This window comes from Giraffa tippelskirchi, chromosome 3 (assembly GCF_054371585.1).
Source record: "Giraffa tippelskirchi isolate mGirTip1 chromosome 3, T2T-mGirTip1v1.2.pri, whole genome shotgun sequence".
Taxonomy (NCBI): domain Eukaryota; kingdom Metazoa; phylum Chordata; class Mammalia; order Artiodactyla; family Giraffidae; genus Giraffa; species Giraffa tippelskirchi.
In genome coordinates, this window is record NC_137277.1 from 31,483,341 (window position 1) to 31,504,454 (window position 21,114).

Below are 21,114 nucleotides of genomic sequence, written 5' to 3' on the forward strand. Positions count from 1 at the left end.
CTAGAAACCCACGTGGAGGGGTATGAGGTGGGAAAGGTGGTTCAGGTCTGGCTGGTGGGCGCCCTTGTTCTCGGTAGATTCCTCTGGGGATTTGTGTGTCTCATGGCATGATTCATGTCCAACAGATTTGTAGGTGAAGTGAAAGTCGCACTCTGTCAGCGTGCCTGCTGGGAATACTGTCCGAGACAGCATAGCTAACAAAGAGGATTTGGGGAAAATATGACAAAATGTCAAATGTGATTTCTTATAACAGATTATTGATTTCTTGGGGAAGGGGAACAGGAAAATGATGAGTGGCATGATATGATGTGTAAACAGAGGTATACAGATGTTAACAGGTGATTATTATGAAGTCCTTACAGATCCTGATAGCTCAGTTGGTAAAGAATCCACCTTCAATACAGGAGACCCCGGTTCGATTCCTGGGTCCGGAAGATCCACTGGAGAAGGGAAATGCTACCCACTCCAGGATTCTGGCCTAGAGAATTCCATGCACTGTATAGTCCATGGGGTCACAAAGAGTCGGACACAACTGAGTGACTTTCATTTCACTTACAAATCTGTTGGACGTGAATCATGCAATGACCAATTCCCTGATTGTTATCAAACTACATCAATGGAGAGATTTACGTATATGCACATATATAAATAAATATATATATATATAATATATATATTTGTGCATCCTGAAATTCCCAGATGAAGAGATGTTTGTGCTCACCCTTATAATATATATATAGGGCTTTCCACTTGGCGCTAGTGGTGAGGAACCTGCCTGCTAATGCAGAAGACGTAGGAGATGTGGGCTTGATCCCTGGGTTGGAAAGATCCCCTGGAGGAGGGCATGGCAGCCCACTCCAGTATTCTTGCCTGGAGAATCCAGTGGACAGAGGAGCCTGTACTCTACAGTCCAGAGGGTCCCAAAGAGTCAGACACAACTGAAGCAAGTTAGTATGCTTCAGGGCTAAGATATACAGATGTATATGTATGTATCTAAAAGTTTGCATTGATATGTAGTTGATTCCCAATGTTGTACTAATTTCTGCTATACAGCAGAGTGACTCGGTTATACATACATGTATTCTTTTCCATTACGGTTTATCATGGGGTACTGAATACAGTCCCTGTGCTATACAGCAGGACCCTGCTGTCCATCCATTTGGATAGATTGTATTTTGACTCTCTTCTCGCAGGCATGTTTCCCCTTCATTTATACAAAAAAAAAAAAACCAAATAAATAATAGTTCATTTAAACAGCTCTGTTAGTACATAAACTTGAGCATGGGACTTCCATGCAGCTAGTCTTATAGTCTTAGCACAGTTTTAAAGGTTCAAGTGAAATGGTTCAAAACAGGAAGTTCTTAAAAATTGCATTCTCACTAGATACGTAAACAGTTTCAACACAGTGATGTGGGCGTCTGACTTCTGATTGCCTCTTATCAGAACTTAGTCGAATATGCTAGCTCAGTTTTTGAAAGCGTGGGCAAGATCATTTTCCTTAAAGAAAGTACTTTTCGTTCCTCCCCAAGGCCCTACAGATCTGAACTGTTGAACTCAGACTTGAGTAATGACGTCCTATACTTTGCCAAACAAGTCGCTTCCCCCTTTATCACATCCATCAGAAGGGGAAGTGTCCCGCGGGACAATCTGTTTCCCAGGAAAGGCCTTTTCGTGTCTATGTGTTTGTTTTCTTAAGTCAAGTAAGTTGAAAATCAGAGGAAAATTTCAAGTTGGTTTCCGTATCCTTCGCAGGTGATATTCACGAATCTGAGTCTGTGGGTTGTATTCTGTCGGCACCAAAATGCTGAGACATTAATTAGAGAGGAATCTATAATCACATAAAAATAATGCAGACTGTTTAACAGCACCCGATCATGTAAAAAGGATGGAAGTAAGGCATAGTTGCAGCTTTTTTAGACACAGCTGCAACTAAATAACAAATATGTTGTAAATATTTTTTTTGAAAACTTGAAAAATTTAGGCTCAGAACAGTGTGACTGAATTTACTTTTACTGTACTTAATTCCTGTTTGAATTTTGCAGAGTTTATACTAAAGCTTTCTCTAGGAACTGGACTTGTTTGCAGTTATCCCAAAATCGATTATTAAGAAATAAGTACACAATTGTAAAATCTCATATTGGAAATGAACTCCGAGTCATTTGGCCCAATACTTATCTGACAGACCGAAGTTTATTAATATTAAAACGGCTCCATAGCTACTCTGGTCGACAGATCATCTCCTGATATGTCTTAAGAAACTGATGTTTGTGTGTGCTAAGTCTCTCAGACGTGTTGTCTCTGCGACCCCATGAACCGTAGCCCATTGGCTCCTCTGTCCATGGAGTTTTCTAGGCAAGAATACTGGAGTGGGTTGCCAGTTCCAACTCTAGGGGATCTTCCTGACTCAGGGATCGAACCTGTGTCTCCTGCATTGGCAGGCAAGTTCTTTACCACCGAGCCACATGGGAAGCCCCCAAACACTGGTATAACCTGATTTATTTGAAGGATTGAACTATTTAGTCAGTTCTTAGCTTCTTTTGCCTACCAGTTGCAGAGCAGGATCTCATCTGTTTATTCTTTATTCGTGTGACTAGTTGTTTTGAGGCAGTGCAGAGTGTGTGGACAACTTTAAAAAGAAGATTTTAGTAGCTCATATTCACATTTATTTATAAGAAAGATAATACAGTAGTTCTGCTACAGTGATTGTTTCGAAAGCGTGGAGTTTGTTCCAGTGGAATTCATGATTTAGAGAAAGAACCATTCGAGTATAATGCCAGTTTTAGATTTGCTCATGTACATTTTCATCCTCAAGAAACACTTTTGTTGTTGTTGTTTTTTAGTCACTCAGTCGTGTCCAACACTTTGCGACCCCCCTGGACTGTAGCCTACCAGGCTCCTCTGTCCATGGAATTCTCCAGGCAAGTATACTGAACTGGGTTGCCCTTTCCTTCTCCAGGGGATCTTCCCAGACCAGGGCTCAAACCCCCATCTCCTGCGTTGCAGGGGGTTTCTTTTCCACTGAGCCACCGCGGAAGCCTGAAAGAAACACTAGATGAATGCAGGAAACTGCACTCAGCTGAACTGAGTCGTGTAAGAACACACACATGCAGATACGTGCCTCACCTATCCACCAGCCACCTCAGCTCAGCTCCAGTTCTGACTCACATTCATCCGTGTCTGGTCAACAAGTTTCTGTCGCATTTTTGACAACCTTCCTTCAACACTTTACAATAACTCCCAAGCTGCAATCTTCCCAATGCCCACTTCCACGGAAAACATCAGGGCTTTTTCAAGGTCAAGTGTCGTATTTATTGTTGTATATATGAATTTCTTAACCAGTTCAGGTGTGACAACTGTGTTACCCTTATTGTTAGGTTCCTACCTTTCAAAAAAGTGTGCCCCTGATAAAGTTCGAGGGTGTTGTACGCTTACTCTGTTTTCCACATAAGCTCTGTGGTTTTTATGATGTGATTTTATATAGTGGAGGGTTTGGGAATGTGCATTGTGAGTTACAGTACAGCTGATTATATACCATCACAGAAAATGTAGCAAGTGCGGTGCGGTACAGACAAGCTTTGTACCCATCTGATGTATTTTTCCTCAGGCATTTCACTGTGTATCACATATTTTTAAAATTTTGTTGATCTAATTAGACTCAGGGCATATGTACAATTTGTTAGGAGTTTTATCATTTGGAAGTTTCATATAAACATTTTCTAACTCCATTGTTAGACCTTTGATAAATATTGTAATGACTTCTAAGTCCTCTTTGAAGAATATGTCATAATTTACTTATCATTTAGCCTTTAATCACTTTTTACTGCTATTCTGCTGCTCCGTCATATCCAGCTTTTTTGCAACCTGGACTGTAGCCTGCCAGGCTCCTCTGTCCATGGGATTTCCCAGGCAAGAATACTGGAGTGAGTTGCCATTTCCTCTTCTAGGGAATCTTCCTGACTCAGGGGTCGAACCCACATCTCCTGTGTTGCAGGTGGGTTCTTTACCCACTGAGTCAATGGGGAAGCCCAGTTAATCACTTTTTAATTTGGGGCTATTTTACACAGTACTTTGATGGATATTTTTGTAGAGCTTTTTGTTATATTGAATCCAACTTGTTTGGAGTGAACTCTGAGAAATAGAATCCTAAGGTCAAAGGCTGTGAATATTTGATATATATTGGCGAATTGATTTCCAAAATGATGATGATGATGGTGTGAATTTATACTCCCAGCAGTGTTGTACAGGTAGAAATGTGATCAAGTTTCTCTGTTTCCAGGATTCTCAAACACAGAGAGAAAATTCCATTTGAACAAGAAGACATGAGCCCTGTATCTGCAGGATCAGATGCTCCAAACTGCTCTCTCATTGCCTCTGCTTGCTCCTACTTTGTTCTTAGCATTTCGGCTTCTCTTAAACCTCCTAAAATGCCCAGGAGTGTTGTCTCATCCTTTCAAGTCACAGCCTCAAGACAGAGGTCCAGCTATCCATCCCCTGGGAGACCTGCTCCTGAGCCCTCTAGGTGATGACCTGGGACAAGTCCGTTCCCCTTGTTAGGACCTCAGTTTTTTTTTCTTAAAAACTGCGTTCAACTCAGTGTTTTCTGAACATATTTGGTCATCTTTAGAGACATGTTCTCAAGGAATTCATAAAGGTAAGAAAAACTTCCCTGGTGGCTGAGGTGGTAAAGCATCTGCCTACAATGCGGGAGACCCGGGTTCGATCCCTGGGTTGGGAAGATCCTCTGGAGAAGGAAATGGCAGCCCACTCCAGTACTCTTGCCTAGAAAATCCCATGGATGGAGGAGCCTGGTAACTACAGTCCATAGGGTCACAAAGAATCGGACATGACTGTGACTTCACTTCACTTCAAGAAAGACATGGTAAAGGGTGAGGAGAAGGGAGATGAAGGCAGATGAAAAACATCTATCCCTCTATGACTTAGGAGAAGACTAATTTTCAAAATAGCATTTTGTTATGAAACATTTCAGTATAAAGTTAAAAGGATTTTATAGTAAATGTCCTTCTACTCACTACCTAGAGTCTATTTTTAACATTTTTTTATACTTCTAGTAATTAAAAAAAATTTTTTTGACCACACCATGTGGCATGCTGGGTCTTAGTTCCCCAACCAAGGATCAAACCTGTGCCCCCTGCGTTAGAAGGTGAAGTCTTAACCAGTGGACTGCCAGGGAAGTCGCACTGCGCTTGTTTTATCACATATTTTTCCCACGACTGTGGATTCTCTTTTGTTTTCACGATCCCTCAGGGCACAGCAACTCCCTCAGATACCACAGGGCTCTGGGAAAGTTGGGGTAGTTTTGGCAGTTAGTCACTGAGACCATTGGAGTTGGCATATTTGTACCCAGTGCCATCTTGGATGGTACCCAGTGCCATCTTGGATGCCCTCTGAGGGAGATTTTCTTCCAGCAGTTTCAGAGAGAAGTGCATATACTAGAATAATGCATCAGTTGCAGAGTGTAAAATATAAAACTAAGGAGATTGGATTAGAAACAACGCAGGATCTGTAGATCCACAGGAGCCAAGGTCATCAAAGCCATCTCACTATAGACATTCCAAGGTTGCCACCACACAGAGCATGCGGGTGGGATTTTTTTCTTTTGGAATTCCCCTCAGGACCATACAACTCACAAGAACACTGGCTTTATTGCTCTGGGAGGCACACGCTAGTTAGACTACTGATGCTGTTCCTCCAAGCCACCCCCAGCCCCCACTTTCTCCCGTTAACTCCAGCTGTGGCTCTTGTTCTCATGACCCATGAGCTTGTGTGGGCTGAAGTCACGAACCCTGAGCTCCCTGGGTTTGCAGACATCTGAGGAGAGAGCTTTGATGACAACGAGCTTCTCTTGCCTCTTTGTGCTGCTGAGCAACTCACCATCAAATGCCCGTGTCATCCTTTCCTTCTCTGTAGAACATGGCCAAGAATTTTTACCTGGCTCGAGTTAGAGGGTTGTTGTGATTTTTTAAAAAATGAGATACTTGGGAATCCCAAGCTCCTGTAAATACATGAAAAGTTCATGGGGTAAAATGATTGTAAATAACAGTGTGGGATACTGACGGAGGAGGGCTTGGCAACCCACTCCAGTATTCTTGCCTGGAGAATCCCATGGACAGAGGAGCCTGGAGGGCTATGGCCCATGGGGATCACAAAGAGTCAGACATGCCCGAAGCAACTGAGCACAGCACACATGATACTGAAATAAAAGTAAGGCAAAAAAAAAAAAAAAAAGACTGAAAGAAGAGGCATTAAATGCTAGCATGCTGAAATTAGGTACCAGTGATGATTTCTCTTCCCGTTTCCAAAATTGTTTAGACAGTAAGTCCCCTACATGGGAACCTTCAAGTGCGGGCTCTCAAAGATGGGAACGTGTGTTTCCATGTCCAATCATGTCAGTTAGTTGACGTGTCTGGAGCACATTGTAAAGTGTGTGCATCCTCTACAAGTGGTTGTGCTTTTGTATCCTTTACTGTGCAGCGCCGTGTAGAGTACGGTAGTGCAGTGTCTTCATTTCAAGCTCAGGCTGTCCCAAACTTCCCAACAAATCTTCCCAAACAGAAGCAAGCATAAAAGCAGTGGTGATGTAGCTGCTACTGCTGTCCTTTTCAAGGTATGGTAAAAATAAAAAATATTTTATTTTTTGTTTGTTTTTATGTATTATTTGTGTGACAGGTATTATAAACTGGAGCTTCCCTGGTGACTCAGACGGTAAAGAATGTGCCTGCCATGCAGGAGACTTGGGTGCGATCAGGGAAAATCCCCTGAAGGAGGAAATGGCAACCCACTCCAGTGTTCTTTCCTGGAGAATTCCATGGACAGAGGAGCCTGGTGGGCTATAGTCCATGGGGTCACAAAGAGTTGGACACAACTGAGTGATTAACACACATACGCGTTATAAACCTAGTAGGGTACAGTATTATAAAGCCGATTGTGTTAGTTTGGTACCTAGGCTAACTTGTTTGGACTTACAAACAAATTGGACTTAAAAACATACTCTCAGAATGGAACACATTCATACATGTAGGGGACTTCCTACCTTTATCATGGAAAAGTGTATTAGGACTAAGCATCTGTTGTTCTCATCATCTTAGGACAAATGCAAGAAGTGACTTTTGTAGTAGCCAGTGGAAGAGGGAAGCCATCAGTCTTCTTGGGGAGAGACTGGAACATACCAGAAATGAACCTCCTTTGCCTGCTGGTAGCCCTGACTGCTGATTTATACCTTCTGCAGCCTACAAGCATTTGTTTACTTTGCATCCTTGGGTAACAGCTGGAGTCTTGCAAATGTGTTGAGAATATTTGACTGTCAATAATTCTGGAAGGTTTTATCACGTTGGAGCTGTCGAGAGACTAAGAGAGGTTAGGTTAACCCACTAGCTCCTGTCTTCTGTGCTGTGCCACTTTCCAGGGGGGATTAGCAGTGCCCGGAATAGAATTCCCAGGTCCCAGCTTCTGTGAGCAGGAAGGTGGGAGGAGTGGGAGATGGCCAAGACCCGTTTTAGGATTTTGGAGCAGAGAATGTGGAAACCAGCCAGGTGGCAAGGGCAGGCATCCTTGAGAGACTTGAGTGTGCTCTTTGGAAGTTCTGTTTTGCCTTTTTTACCCCAGGGGATTGGATGTACATCAGAATTTTACTTCTAGTCTAGTTTCCTGCATTAAAATTTCAGAAGTTGCTAGTTGTGAGAAGTGAACATCTTTAAAATCATGGCTGGCCAAGTAAGTCAGATGGAGAAGGAGAAATATCGCATGACATCCCTTATGTGTGCAACCTAAAAAGGAATGATACAAATAAACTTACTTATAAACCAGAAATAGGCTCACAGACTTAGAGAATGAACTTATGGTTGCTGGGGGGTAAGGGATAGTTAGGGAGTTTGGGATGGACATGTCCAAACTGCTGTATTTAAAATGGATAACCAGCAAGGACCTACTGTGTAGCACAGGGAACTCTGCTCAGTGTTCGGTGGCAGCCTGGATGGGAGGGGAGTTGGGGGGAGAATGGATACATGTATATGTAATGGCTGAATCCCTTTGCTATCCACCTGCAACTATCACAACATTGTTAATCAGTTATACTCCCATACAAAATCAAAAGTTTAAAAAATTTGAGCTGAAATATAAAGTATAGATCATGGCTGATTGTACAAAGAGAGGGGAATGGGATGAGCTGGCAGGAACAGGAGTGGTGGCTCATCAGATTCAGTCTAGAGTCAAAGCGAGCTTCAGGCTTTGTGCACACAATGGCATTTCAAGGAGTCTACTTTGGGGGACTTCTGTGCTGTGTGCGTCTGCCGTGTGTTCCCACAACACACGCTTAACTTCACTCATGAGCTGTGGGACCAATATAGTCTCATAAAAACAGTTCAGTTCAGTTCAGTCGCTCAGTTGTGTCCGACTCTTTGCGACCCCATGAATTGCAGCACGCCAGGCCTCTCTGTCCATCACCAACTCCCGGAGTCTACCCAAACCCATAAACTACCCAAACTCATAAAAACAACCTGTAATTATTTCAGAAACACTTGCAGGGGACAAGCCAAGATGGGAAAAGACATGCTTTCCTTCCGGCCTACCGTCTGCCCTCTAACAATAAACACACAGGAGGTTGCCGAAAATATAACAACCACCACAATGGCTCAGATAGTTAAGAATCTGCCTACAGTGTGGGAGACCTGGGTTCGATCCCTGGGTTGAGAAGATTCCCCTGGAGGAGGGCATGGCAACCCACTCCAGTATTCTTGCCTGGAGAATCCCCGTGGACCGAGGAGCCTGGCGGGCTGCAGTCCGTGGGGTCGAAAAGCATCAGACACGACTGATTGACTAAGCACACAACAAAAACACGTGCACCCAGCCAGAGTCCAGGGACTGGGAATTCCCGCCTGCCGGAGCAGTGCAGGCCGAGGCTGTGGTACCCGCGGCGGATGCCCAGGACAGGGGACCTGCAGCCAGAAGGTGGGGGTTCTGGGATGTGGCCTGTGTTTGCCAGGAGAGACGAAACAGTGACCCCTACTTCTGCCCAGTGCCTTGACAAACCCCCTGCTCTTTGACCTCATGGCTCACCTCCCAGGCTCAGAAAAATGTGGCAGAGAAGCTTGCCTTCTCAACAGGGATTTGGGCAAAAGAAGAAAACTATCACCCACAAAAATTCAAACCGCAGTTCTGTATGTCAGCATGTGGTCTGAGCTTATACTTCCTGTGAATGTGAGAAGTACACACTGAAAAGCTGACGTGAGAGCTGGTCTCAGGACTGTTGAAACCCCTGGTGTCTTGGGCAGGAAAAAAAAAAAGCTGCTCTGGATTTTCTACAACTTGGTTCCCAAGAGAATTCCCAGCAGGAACAACCACAGCCGAGGGTGTGGACACCATTAGTAATTTCAGTCACTTGAGAAAAGAAATCAACCATGAATGAAAGACAGGAAATCTGGCAAACCCCAGGCAGACCTCAAAGATATAGCACTCTGAAAGGTGCTTACGGCTTGTTTTAAATTAGTAAAGAAATTTAAAAATATGTAAAAATTACAACGAAAAAGTATGACAGCAGAAAAAGATTTGGGCAAGGACCAAAGAGAAGGGGGAGGAACACTGGAGTTGAAATGAAAGACTCAGTGGCTAGGCTGAGCTGCAGATTAAAACAGAAGAAGCAAACGGTAATAACTAAGAGATCAATCTGATAGGTTTACCAAACACAAGAGCCAAACAGCCAGGACATATTGATAACTAAAAGATTTGATGAAATTACCAAGGAGATAACAGGATGGGGGACTGGAAGAAGATGGTTTATAGGCACAGAGAATAGACTTGCTAGGTCCAAGGTACATTGAATAAGATGTCCAGAGAACAGAACATGAAGAACTTTCAGGTAAATAGAGTTAACTACACACAGATTTTCGCTGAAACAACTATTAAATGACATTTTATCAAGAAAGACTGAATCCATAAGGAAAGCATGATGTATTAAAAGCCATGTGGAGCCAAGAATTGGGTAAACATGCTGCCGTCTATGGGGTCGCACAGAGTTGGACACGACTGAAGCGACTTAGCAGCAGCAGCAGCTAGTACATTTAAGTGAAACTTAATAAAAAGTAATAAATGGGTTGGATTATTAATGAGACTAAGAGGTGAAGTGGGGGCAGTGTTGACAGTGATGTTCACTTTTGATTTTCTTAAGTTAATCATCAGGCAAACCATTTACATGTAACCACTGAAAGAATAACTTCAAACTGGAGGACAGTAAAATAAAATATGTAACAAACTCAATCAACCCAAAAGAAGTAAAAAAAATGAGCCAAATCTGCCCCCATAGAATAGGAACAGTAGACATAGAATCTAGAAAGCAGCAGATAAGATGGTATAAAACAAGTCCAAATTTATAAGTAATCAAGCTAAATGTAAATGGATTAAACTCAGACGTTGAAAGATTCTCAGATTGGATAACTTCTCAGAAAGGGAAGCCTCCATCACAAAGAACCTGGATCTTTGGAGAAAATTTCTACTCCTTTCAAACTTCCTCCATACTTCTATTTTCTACACCAAGGCATTAAAAATACATGTTGCTGTGCACAGACTGAATAAAGATCAGAGTGTAGAAAAGTTATGATTAACACATGTCCTGAGGTGCTGCTGATAGAAGAATGGCTTTTCTTGGATTAACATGAAAAGTTTCCTAAAATCAATCCTGAACTTTTTAGTTTCCTACAGAGCAGTGGTGATGCTGATTTTGGTCAGAGGGACCAGTCCAAATGTTTCATTGTATAAGAGTATCTTGGGCCATTCATTAATAATTAACAAAAACTCTGTGCCCAGCATCAGTGCTAATAGTTACGATTTTGTGACTTTTTAAAATGGGTTTACTGTTTTATTAACATTTAATCTTCACTAAGAAGGAGCTCAAGTGTATGCCTGCCACACATTCAGATTTTTGAAAGGGAGATAAAATGGACAGCTTTAAGGATGCAACGTATTTGTCACTGCACAATATATTCAGCAATTAGACAATCTAGGGGATGGTATAATTGGACAGCAAGGAGATCAAACCAGCCAATCCTAAAGGAAGTCATCCCTGAATATTCATTGGAAGGACTGATGCTGAAGCTGAAGCTCCAATACTTTGGCCACCTGATGCGAAGAGCCAACTCATTGGAAAAGACCCTAATGTTGGGAAAGGCTGAAGGCAGGAGGAGAAGGGGACGACAGGTTGAGATGGTTGGATGGCATCACCGACTCAATGGACATAAGTTTGAGCAAGCTCTGGGAGATGGTGAAGGACAGGGAGGCCTGGCGTGCTGCAGTCCATGGGGTCACAAAGAGTCAGACATGACTTAGTGACTAAACAACAACAAGTAACTACACCATTATTACAGCGAAAAGCTCTGAAATTGAAGGGAAAAACCCACCATTTAGGACTGCACAGAGGTCCTTGGCTGCTGACACAATCTCCCCTTGACTTCAGACTTGAGACATACTGAGGGAGTCTGCCAGTACACAGAAACTCTGAATTCAGAGCAAATTGTAACAGGATATATTGGCCAGAGCCAGTTCAGATTGTGGGGCCCAGTCCAAAGCCAGCAGGGTTGGCTGGAGGCTGAAATGTTGCAGCCGAGGTCCAAGAGAGCAGACATCTTCTAAAAATTGCTTATTTCCCAAGAAGTCCCTAAGAATTTGTTTTCCCAAATAGAGAATTTGTGATTTTTAAATTGCCCTCTCACAGTTGATGAAAAGCGTCTAAAGAGCTCAGAAACATACAGTCAAGACACAAAGGCACTCCAGCCATGCTCTTTGAGGTCACATTTCCACAGCCAGAAAGAGAGAACAGAGCCCTCACTCCAGCATGGGGGACCCGTGTCTCAAGAAAATGTCGTTTCATGATGCTTTGCCAGGCTAAATGTCTTTGTATTAGTCATTCCTAGAGGCAAAGCTGGAAAGAACCTTATGAATTTCCAACCTATCCAGCAACTGTAGACCTGAAGGAAGCTAAATGCCCCCGTATCCCTCCCCCTGCCAGCCTGTACTGGAACAGCAGAATGGCTGGACATCTGTGACATTTACTTGGTTTGTCCAGATTCCGACTCCTAGATTGCCTACACAGATCCTCCTCCAGTTGCCCTGATTCCAGCTGACGTAACATCCTTGTGCATTGCAATCTGAACATGACATGGGTACCAGCCAGCACACAGACCCTTCAGGTGCCTCCAAGAGTCAAAAATTCGCTGTCCTCTTCTGTAGCATACAGCCCTTCTAAGCCCTCCACTTTCCTGGGCTCCAACTTTTGTTTCTTTCAAAACGGTTGTCCCCCTGAACAGATGGCCTGTGATCTAACTGTCCTCAAGGTTCGGGTGGCATGTCTGAATGGCTCATAATTTCCTTTCCAAGTGGGGTCCATCCATCCCCAGAAAAGACTCTGATGCTGGGAAAGATTGAGGGCAGGAGGAGAAGGGAATGACAGAAGATATGATGGTTGCATGGCATCACCAAATCAATGGACATGAGTTTAAGCAAACTCCAGGAGATGGTAAAGGACAGGGAAGCCTGGCGTGCTGCAGTTCATGGGGTCGCAAAGAGTTGGACTTGACTTAGCGACTGAACAACAGCAACAGCAACATCCCCAGAAGGAGGAGGGTCTGGAACTAGTTTGGGGACAATGGATTCCCCCCCCCGCTGCCTTCCGTCTGCAGTGTGCATCACAGGCATAGGTATTTTTCCCACCTTCAGTGCAGCCTTGAGAACCTGGGGAACTGGTTGAGAGCCCCTATTGGGTTGACTCGACTCCATTATCCCAGAAAAGTGAGCAAACAACAGCTGGCCGATTCAGCTCCTCAGGCTCTGTATCCACTCTTGATACACAATCCCCTTGTAAAAGAAGCTCGGGCCTTCCAGGCACCCGAAGTTACAGAAAACTCATCTTTTTTATGAACTCAAATACAGTCCTGTCATAGTAAATATAAGATGGTTTACGGTCACAGGGCATGTCGGCTGGCTTCATAAACCCTGCCTCCTGGAGCTCAGCTGGGTGCCTTGATATTTGACTCTACGGATGGAGCTGAGCCCTGGTGGAAATGTTTGCCAGCGATTTCCATCAACGTAGAAAAACAGGACTTACAGCCCATAAATTCTCTGCCCGGCCAGGGGTGGGGGGTGGGGGTAGGTACGGAGGGGCCTGTGGGGAGGGTGTTAAAGGACCTCCATCCGGATAGTGTTTCTCCAGTTTTTGAATCTGTCTTTCACGCTGGACATTTTTATAGGGCCATTCAATCCCAGGATGTAAGGAGATCAGAGGGGGCGGGAGGGGGCGGTGATGTCAGGAATCGGATAGGGTTACTGGCCTCGCCCGCTGTTTGTCCATGAGTGCCCGGCCGCTGCGCTGGTGACAGGATGTAACAGTGCTCACAGAAGGGGCTGGTGCCTGTCCATCTGTCTGTCGGAGGCAGATGAATCTGTCGGAGCGAGTCACCCTGGACTCCTATGGGCCAAATCTCTGTCTGACTCATCTTCTGGCACACGTGGCTGGCTGCGGGCTGCAGCGCCCCCCTCCCCTGGACACAGAGCCAAAGACACTGCTGGTCTGATCCCCACAGGACAGCGCAGGAAGGCCCTGGTGTAGGAGACGGGGCAGAAGCCAGTCCATCACTGGTCCCCGTTTGTTTGGGTGTTTGACAGGCTGGGCTCTGCTGGAGGAGTTAGCTGTCGGTAGAGTTGAATTTGCAGCGGGCTTTCGCAGCTGTGTGTGTGTGTTTCTCCTGCAGTCCGGCTCCCGGTGCAGTGCAAACCCTGTCAATGCAAAGAGCTTATCCTCCAAGGAAGCTGCTGGCGGCTGAGAGCAGCACCAGCAGCGAGAGCCTCCCCCAGTCACTCATGATCCGGACCTCTGTGCTGGCAAAATACACAACATTGTGGGTGTTTCAGTGCACAAAAGGGCTGCTGTTTGTGGTTGGGCCCATCTCCCGCTAGAATTCCCCCGAGTCTCCAGCCCTGGGGGGTCTGTAGCCAGTGCCTTTAGGGATGCTCCTGGTCTGGCAGCTCCTCATGAAGAAGGCTCGGGAGAACGTCAGCAGCAGGGAGAGAGAAGTGCAGACCAGCATCACCTCCTGAGACAAGAAACTCCCTGCCTCTCATCAGTAGACCAGAATACTCAGCTGCAGCCTGAGTCTGGGCTGCCTTCCACCCAGGTCACGGGTCCCCATGCTGGCTGCTTTCTGGAGCCACCTGGGGAGCTGGTAATACTGATGCCCTGGGTCTCCTGCAGAGACTCCTGATTGAGTGGTCCCAGGGGGAGACCAAAGCTTCTGGGACCATGTGCATGCAGGGTGGGGGCTGGCCCTGCTTAGATGTGTTAGGACCAGAAATGAGGGTGATGGAGACATTTGTTTCTGGTCTTTTGTGCCTCTTCTACACCCACATCCCCCTTGGGCTATAAGCATTTAAGGTTTTGTGCTCTGTTGGATGGTCTGCTGGAATTTGTTCAAATTTCACCAACCTGTTCTCAGCCCATGAACGTGAGGAATGCCACTTTAATTCCCCTAACTTTGGTGTCTTTTTCAGTTAAAAGAAGAAAACATTGGAAAGAGTTTTCCCGCAGTTGTTTTATTGTTGTTTAGTCACTCAGTCATGTCCTATCCCTTTGTGATCCTATGGACTGTAGCCTGCCAGACCCCTCTGTCCATGGAATTCTCCAAGCAAGAATACTGGAGTGAGTTACCATTTCCTCCTCCAGGGGATCTTCCTGGACCAGGGATTGAACCCCCATCTCCTGTGTCTCCTGTATTGCAGGTGGATTCTTTACCTGCTGAGCCATTGGGAAAGCCCTAATTACTTTTCAGTAACCTTGTCATTTTTTTCAAGTGCTATTTTTGATCTTGGCATTTTGTAAATATTTTTATGACAGTTACTAGACTTCAGTATTTAGCTTCTCTGATGTTGAAGACTTTTATTCTTTGGTGTCTCCTTTATCCAGCTATTTTTAAAAGACACACTACATCAAGCATAAAAATAATACAGATAATTTCTCATGTACAAGACCTGAGATTTTGCCATATTTGCAGCAGACATAGATACAGAAGGATATAGATGTTTTCAAAGACATAAGCTGGTCATGTAAGTTAATGTAAGTTAATGCAAGTCTCCTTAAGTCCCTGTTGGATTCCAGCCTCTCCCGCCCTCCCTTGAGACAACCACCATCCTGAATTGCTTTTTTAAATCATTCACTTGCATATTTTTATTTTTATTACCTCTCTATACTATAAATAACTGCCTTATTTTTTTTTAAATTTTTATGGGATACTTGAACATGTTATTCCCATTTATCCATATAGTAATTGTAGTCCTTTAATATTGTCAGCATTTTATTATGAGTCTTTCGAATTTTTTAAAAACCTTCTTTTAAATGAGAAGATTTGTCTTTGACCTACTTCACTTAGTATAATAATCTCTAGGTCGATCCATGTTGCTGCAAATGGCATTATTTCATTCTTTTTATGGCTGAGTAATATTCCATATTCGTTTACTCCTTGGAAGAAAAGCTATGACAAACCTAGACAGCATATTAAAAAGCAGAGACATTACTTGGCTGACAAAGGTCCATCTAGTCAAAGCTATGGTTTTTCCAGTAGTCATGTATGGATGTGAGAGTTGGACATCCATACCAAATGATGTGAGTGCCGAATGATCTGAGTGCGGAAGAATTGATGCTTTTGAACTGTGGTATTGGAGAAGACTCTTGAGAGTCCCTTGGACTGCAAGGAGATCAAACTAGTCAGTCCTAAAGGAAATCAGTCCTGAATATTCATTGGATGGACTGTTGCTGAAGCTGAAACTCCAATACTTTGGCCACCTGATGCGAAGAACTGACTCATTGGAAAAGCCCTGATGCTGGGAAAGATTGAAGGCAGGAGGAGAAAGGGATGACAGAGGATGAGATGGTTGGATGGCATCACTGACTCGATGGACATGAATTTGAACAAGTTCCAGGAGTTGGTGATGGACAGGGAAGCCTGGCATGCTGCAGTCCATGGAGTCGCAGAGTCAGACACGACTGAACAACTGAACTGAACTGAATATTCCATTGTATATGTGTACCTCATCTTCTTTATCCACCTATCAGTGGACACTTAGGTTGCTTCCGTGTCTTGGCTATTGTGAATAGTGATGCTGTGAACACCGGGGTGCGTGTATCTTATTGAATTAGAGTTTAGTCTGGATATATGCCCAGGAATGGGATTGTTGAATCATATGGCAACTCTTTTATCAGCTTGCTCTCTCTTAGCCTGTCTTTATCCTTAGTATTTCACAATTTATCCATTTCTTTAAAGTCCACATTAAAGTTTGGTGAGCATGGGTGGCAGATATCACTTAAAATGTTCTTCAAGTTTTGTTTATTTACTGTAAATCTTTTTTTTTTCCTCTCCAGAATGTACCTCTGCTGTCCCTTTCTATTTAAGGCTTTGTTCCTTTAATTTTGTGGCTTCTCTTTCTAGAACTGATGTCTGTTGTTATCTGTTGACTCATACTTGAACATTCAAGGTTTTATTCAGGCCTTTAATTTGCTCGAAAAATAGGGTATGTGATTCACCCCACATAAACAGGAGGTCTAGTTAATGAAAAATCCAGTCTAATTAAGTGATTCAGCAGCTGGGAGGTGGAGGGAAGAGGTGGCATCTCAGAGGACCCACCAGAAAAACATTTCCAGCCTGTCCTCTGTTTGTTTCTGTGAACCTGCTGGTCTCCATGGCTGCTTTCTGCACAGGCTTTAGCTTCTTGGGAGTTTGCTGGTTTTGTCTGTTTTCATTCAGTCTGGCCTAGTCGTCTCTTTGAGTAAGTGACGTGAGTGTGTCTGACCTACTTCCTCCGCCTCTACCTGCTCTTTCAGGGAAATTTCCCCTGTCCTGAGGGTTCTGTGGAGTGTGAGCCCTGTTGCCGTTGAGTTTCTGAGCGAGTCTGTGGTTAGTCTGTGATTTCTCCTTGCTGTCTCACCCTCTCTCCTTCTACGGAGAGTTGAGGATTTCCCCCAAGGAAGCCACTACTCACTGCTTATACCTGCACTTCACTTAGGAAAGATGCCCAAGTGTCATGGCCTTCGGTACCTGCCCTTCACATGATTCCATTTGCGCCCTGGCTGCAGAAGTACCCTGAAGCTGAAGGTGGAGGCCGCCCTTCACTGATTTTCAGTGCTGAGCAAAGTTCCCAGATCTTTATCCTCCTTCTGTCATTTTGTCTAAGCCTGCATGAAGGATGTGAGAGGGATCGATTTTAATGACATCAGAGGTATCTTTTACCTTCATGATGTGTTCCTTTGCTTTTATACTTAGAAAATCCTGCTCCAGGAGTTATTGCAGGTACAGCGCTGTTTTCAGATTCTTATGGAAAATAGAGGATCTTCCCGTGTACACTTAGGTCTTTTCCCATCTGGAATTTCCTTTCGTGTGTGGTTTAAGGTACAGAAGGCACTTTATCTCAAATAGTGAAGATTGTCCTAGCACCTTCTGCTGAGTGTAAGTATCTTTCTAATTTTCATGATTTCACTCAAAAGGGCCGCATTTACATCACAGGTGGATTGTGTCTTGTTTGAATGTAAGATCCATTTTTAAAAAATTTACTTACTTATGTATTTGGCTGCATTGAGTGTTAGTTGATATGACACACTGGCTCAGTAGTTGTGGTGCTGGGCTTAGTTGCCCCAAAGCATATGGGATCTTCTGGGCCCAGGGAGCAAAACTGTGTCCCCTGCATTGCAAGGCAGATTCTCAACCACTGGACTACCAGGAAGTCCCCTGAATATGAGATCTTAAACTCCACATGTAAGGCAAGTTCTTAGAGACTCAAACATTCCCCTGGGAAACCCTTTGATTGGGTCTGGATTGCTGCAGGGTGATAGGCTTCCACCCCGAGGGTGCCCCAGGGGAGGGGGACCCCTGAGGAGACTTCAGAGGTACAGCATCCCTCCTTACTTTCTCAGGAAGCCCCCCTCCCGAATATCAGGACAAATCCCCTGTAGTATTTCAGGGCGTCCTCTCTCTCTGTTGCCAAGCTGAATCTGTGTATGTGAAATGGGTGTTTAATGTTTAATACGACAGCCCTCTAAACAAGTATGGATCGTGCATCTCCATTGGCAATTCTTAGTCTAACACTGTAGGAACCCTGGGTTCAGTTTACAAGAGCAGGGGTTTGGGGAAGGCCCCTGGAGCAGAGTGGCTGGGGAGCGGGAGAACTGCATGCAGACGGTGGGCTCCACAGAGAGGTGTTTAGGCTTCCACCTGTGCTCAGGGTGCCAGGTGTTTTGCGTCAGCAGGAATGTGGGTGGTGAGCTAGGGAGGAGTGGGTGACGGCCCAGGAGAGGTAGGTAGTCTGGGACTCCATGGGGGACAGCTGTCACTTCTGGGCTGAAGGGTTAGTTTACTATTTGCTAAGAAGCCAGGTACCTGGAATGGTTTTAAGGGGAATTCAGGAAGAACGATTCGGCAAAGTGAGGGTGCAGGATGGGTTAGAATGATGGCGGTTTGCCTACAAGGAGATCACTTACGAAAAGATCACGTCGTTTAATCCAAATAAGAAGGCAGAGAGGAGCTGAGGGTGGACAGATGCTGGCGGGAGGTGACATCTGTTCCAGACACAGTGTCTTCCCCGTCACCTACCCTGGCAGATGAGGGAAACCTTGATGAACTTCTCTTCCTGCTTGAGAAACGAAACCTTTGCCTTCTGTCTCTTTCGGAGGAAGGCTAAGCATGCTTCTAATGAGTTTGCTTCTAATGAGGGTTTGGACATGACAGTTCCTGAGTCATCAGCACTGGGTGAAGAAGGCCATGCACTGGTCAGGGCCGTGCAGTGACCCCTGAGTGCCTGGCGGGTGACCGCAGCCCAGGACGCCAGCACCACGTGGACTTGAGTGCTCAGATGGCCGCTCTGGTCATGGGTGAGTCTGGGGAAACTTGGCGGGTTTGCCATTTCCCTTGGAGCACTTTTATTTCTCATTTTTATTTTTTAATAAGCCTGATACATTATACATTGCTCATTTACTACTAAAATTGGAACCAGTAGAGCAATAACTGGCAATTACCTCTTTGAGCACTGCGAATTTCCCTGCTACTTTTCTGCAGTCAGCGAAGGCTCCAAGCTGCTCAGACTGCTGGACTCAGGCTGTGGGCTTTGCAGCTGGACCCGTGAAACTCCGAGCCTCTGTCCTGCCTGGTGCACAGGCTGGCCACTCAATAGATGACACATGGACCTCTTGTTCACAGGGCTGGCCTTTGGGCCATGGCGATGCTTGCTTATGAGTCAACTCTGCCCCATGGGAAGGAAGAAAAAAAGGATTTTAAATTTACTTGATCATGAAAAACCAGGAAGCGGAAGTCCCAGGGGAACCAAAAGTCCAAATGACACCAAAAGACCACTTCCTGAAGCAATCGAGAAGCCCTCCATGTGTCAAAAAATATTTTTATTGACTGAGATGCCTCTGGTCAGCTGATACACTCTTCTGAATGCTCTAGAGTTTTTCCCAGGCACAATATGAAATAGTGTTTATTTCTCAAAAAAATATCTCCTTTTAAGTTCATCATTCCTAACTTCATTCCCTTACCCTTTCAGATTGTTATTGTTGTTCAGTTGCTAAGGTTGTGTCCAATTCTTTGCCACCCCAAGGACTACAGCCCGCCAGGCTTCCCTGTCCTTCACCATCTTCTGGAGTTTGCTCAAACTCCTGTCCATTGAGTTGGTGATGACATCCAACTATCTCATCCTCCGTCTTCCCTCTTTTCCCTTTGTCTTCAGTATGTCCCAGCATCAGGGTCTTTTCTAATGAGTCAGCTCTTCGCATCAGGTGGCCAAAGTATTGGAGCTTCAGCTTCAGCATCAGTCCTTCTAATGAATATTCAGGATTGATTTCCTTTAGGATGGACTGGTTTGATCTCTTTGCCGTTCAAGGGACTCCCAAGAGTCTTTCCCAGCACCACAGTTCAAAAGCATCAGTTCTTCAATGCTCAGCCTTCTTTATGGTCCAACTCTCACATCCATACATGACTACTGGAAAAACCATAGCTTTGACTAGACGGACCTTTGTCACCAAAGTGGTGTCTCTGCTTTTTAATATGCACCCTTTCAAGTACTTCCTTTTAAAATTGTCACCGTCTTGGCCTAACCACCCACACTGTTATCAGATTTTCCTTTAAATAATAACCCAGGAGGAATTTTATTCCTTTGGAAACCCTTGCAGATAGGAACTTCAGAGCAAGGGATGATTTAATAATTTCCTTATAAAAATTCCAGACAGAATTCCACAGGAAAATTAGACACAAGACAAGGGTACAGAAATATGGGAGCTGGAGACCCCAAGGAAAATCAGAGATTCAAGGAAAAAGAACTTTCTCCATAAAGTAACCAGAGTTGGGGTCTTTCTGCCCCATAGATGAGACATCTCATCCATTCGACAGATCATAGGCTTACTCTTTGGGTTTTCTTGTTTGTTTATTTTGCTTTGCTTTGTTTCTAAGACTTTCTGTTGAGTGGCGAATCTGCTCCGGGCAGGACTGAGGCTCAGGCCTTCACATGTTACTCAAGTTTCTGATTTTTAGCTTGTTGCAGAAAGATTAGGTACGGGAAGCTTTTTAGCCCAATCTGCAGCTTCCATTTCCCCTTATCAAGTTCAAGAGCTCAGAGATGGCTGGAAGAGAGAAGGTTTTAGCCATACCTTTCTTTATCTGGTGTCTCAAATGGTAAAGAATCAGCCTTCACTGCAGGAGAGGTGAGTTCGATCACCAGATCAGGAAGATCCCCTGGAGAAGGCAATGGCTACCCACTGTTGCCTAGGGAATCCCATGGATAGACAAGCCTGACGGGTTACAGTTCACGGGGTTGCAAAGAGTTGGGCAGGAGTGAGCAACTAACACTTTCACTTTTTTCTTTGCTTTAATTTGCATTTGAGAAGTTCCCCATCCCTGCCCACACCCAGACCACCATGAAAAGTTAGTAACAAATGCAATACTGAATGGTCCTAGTCCTGGAGTTGGTCGGAACACTCTCTCCCCAGCCAGTAGGCAGAGTTCTGGAGACAAACACATTTCAGTACAGATGGGGACTCTTTTTTATAAATAAATTTACAAATGAGCTGACAGAGCCAAAGCT

At 44.6% G+C, this 21,114-nt stretch overlaps 1 protein-coding gene and 1 non-coding gene across 2 annotated transcripts in view; both read left to right on the plus strand.

Annotated features, from left to right (window-relative positions):
• Positions 1 to 21,114, plus strand: part of HS3ST3A1 (heparan sulfate-glucosamine 3-sulfotransferase 3A1) — an 83,821-nt gene that overhangs the window by 16,810 nt on the left and 45,897 nt on the right. The gene's annotated exons all lie outside the window — the stretch shown is intronic.
• TRNAC-ACA (transfer RNA cysteine (anticodon ACA)) lies at positions 4,664 to 4,735 on the plus strand. Its single transcript has one exon. It is a non-coding gene; the product is annotated as a tRNA-Cys (tRNA).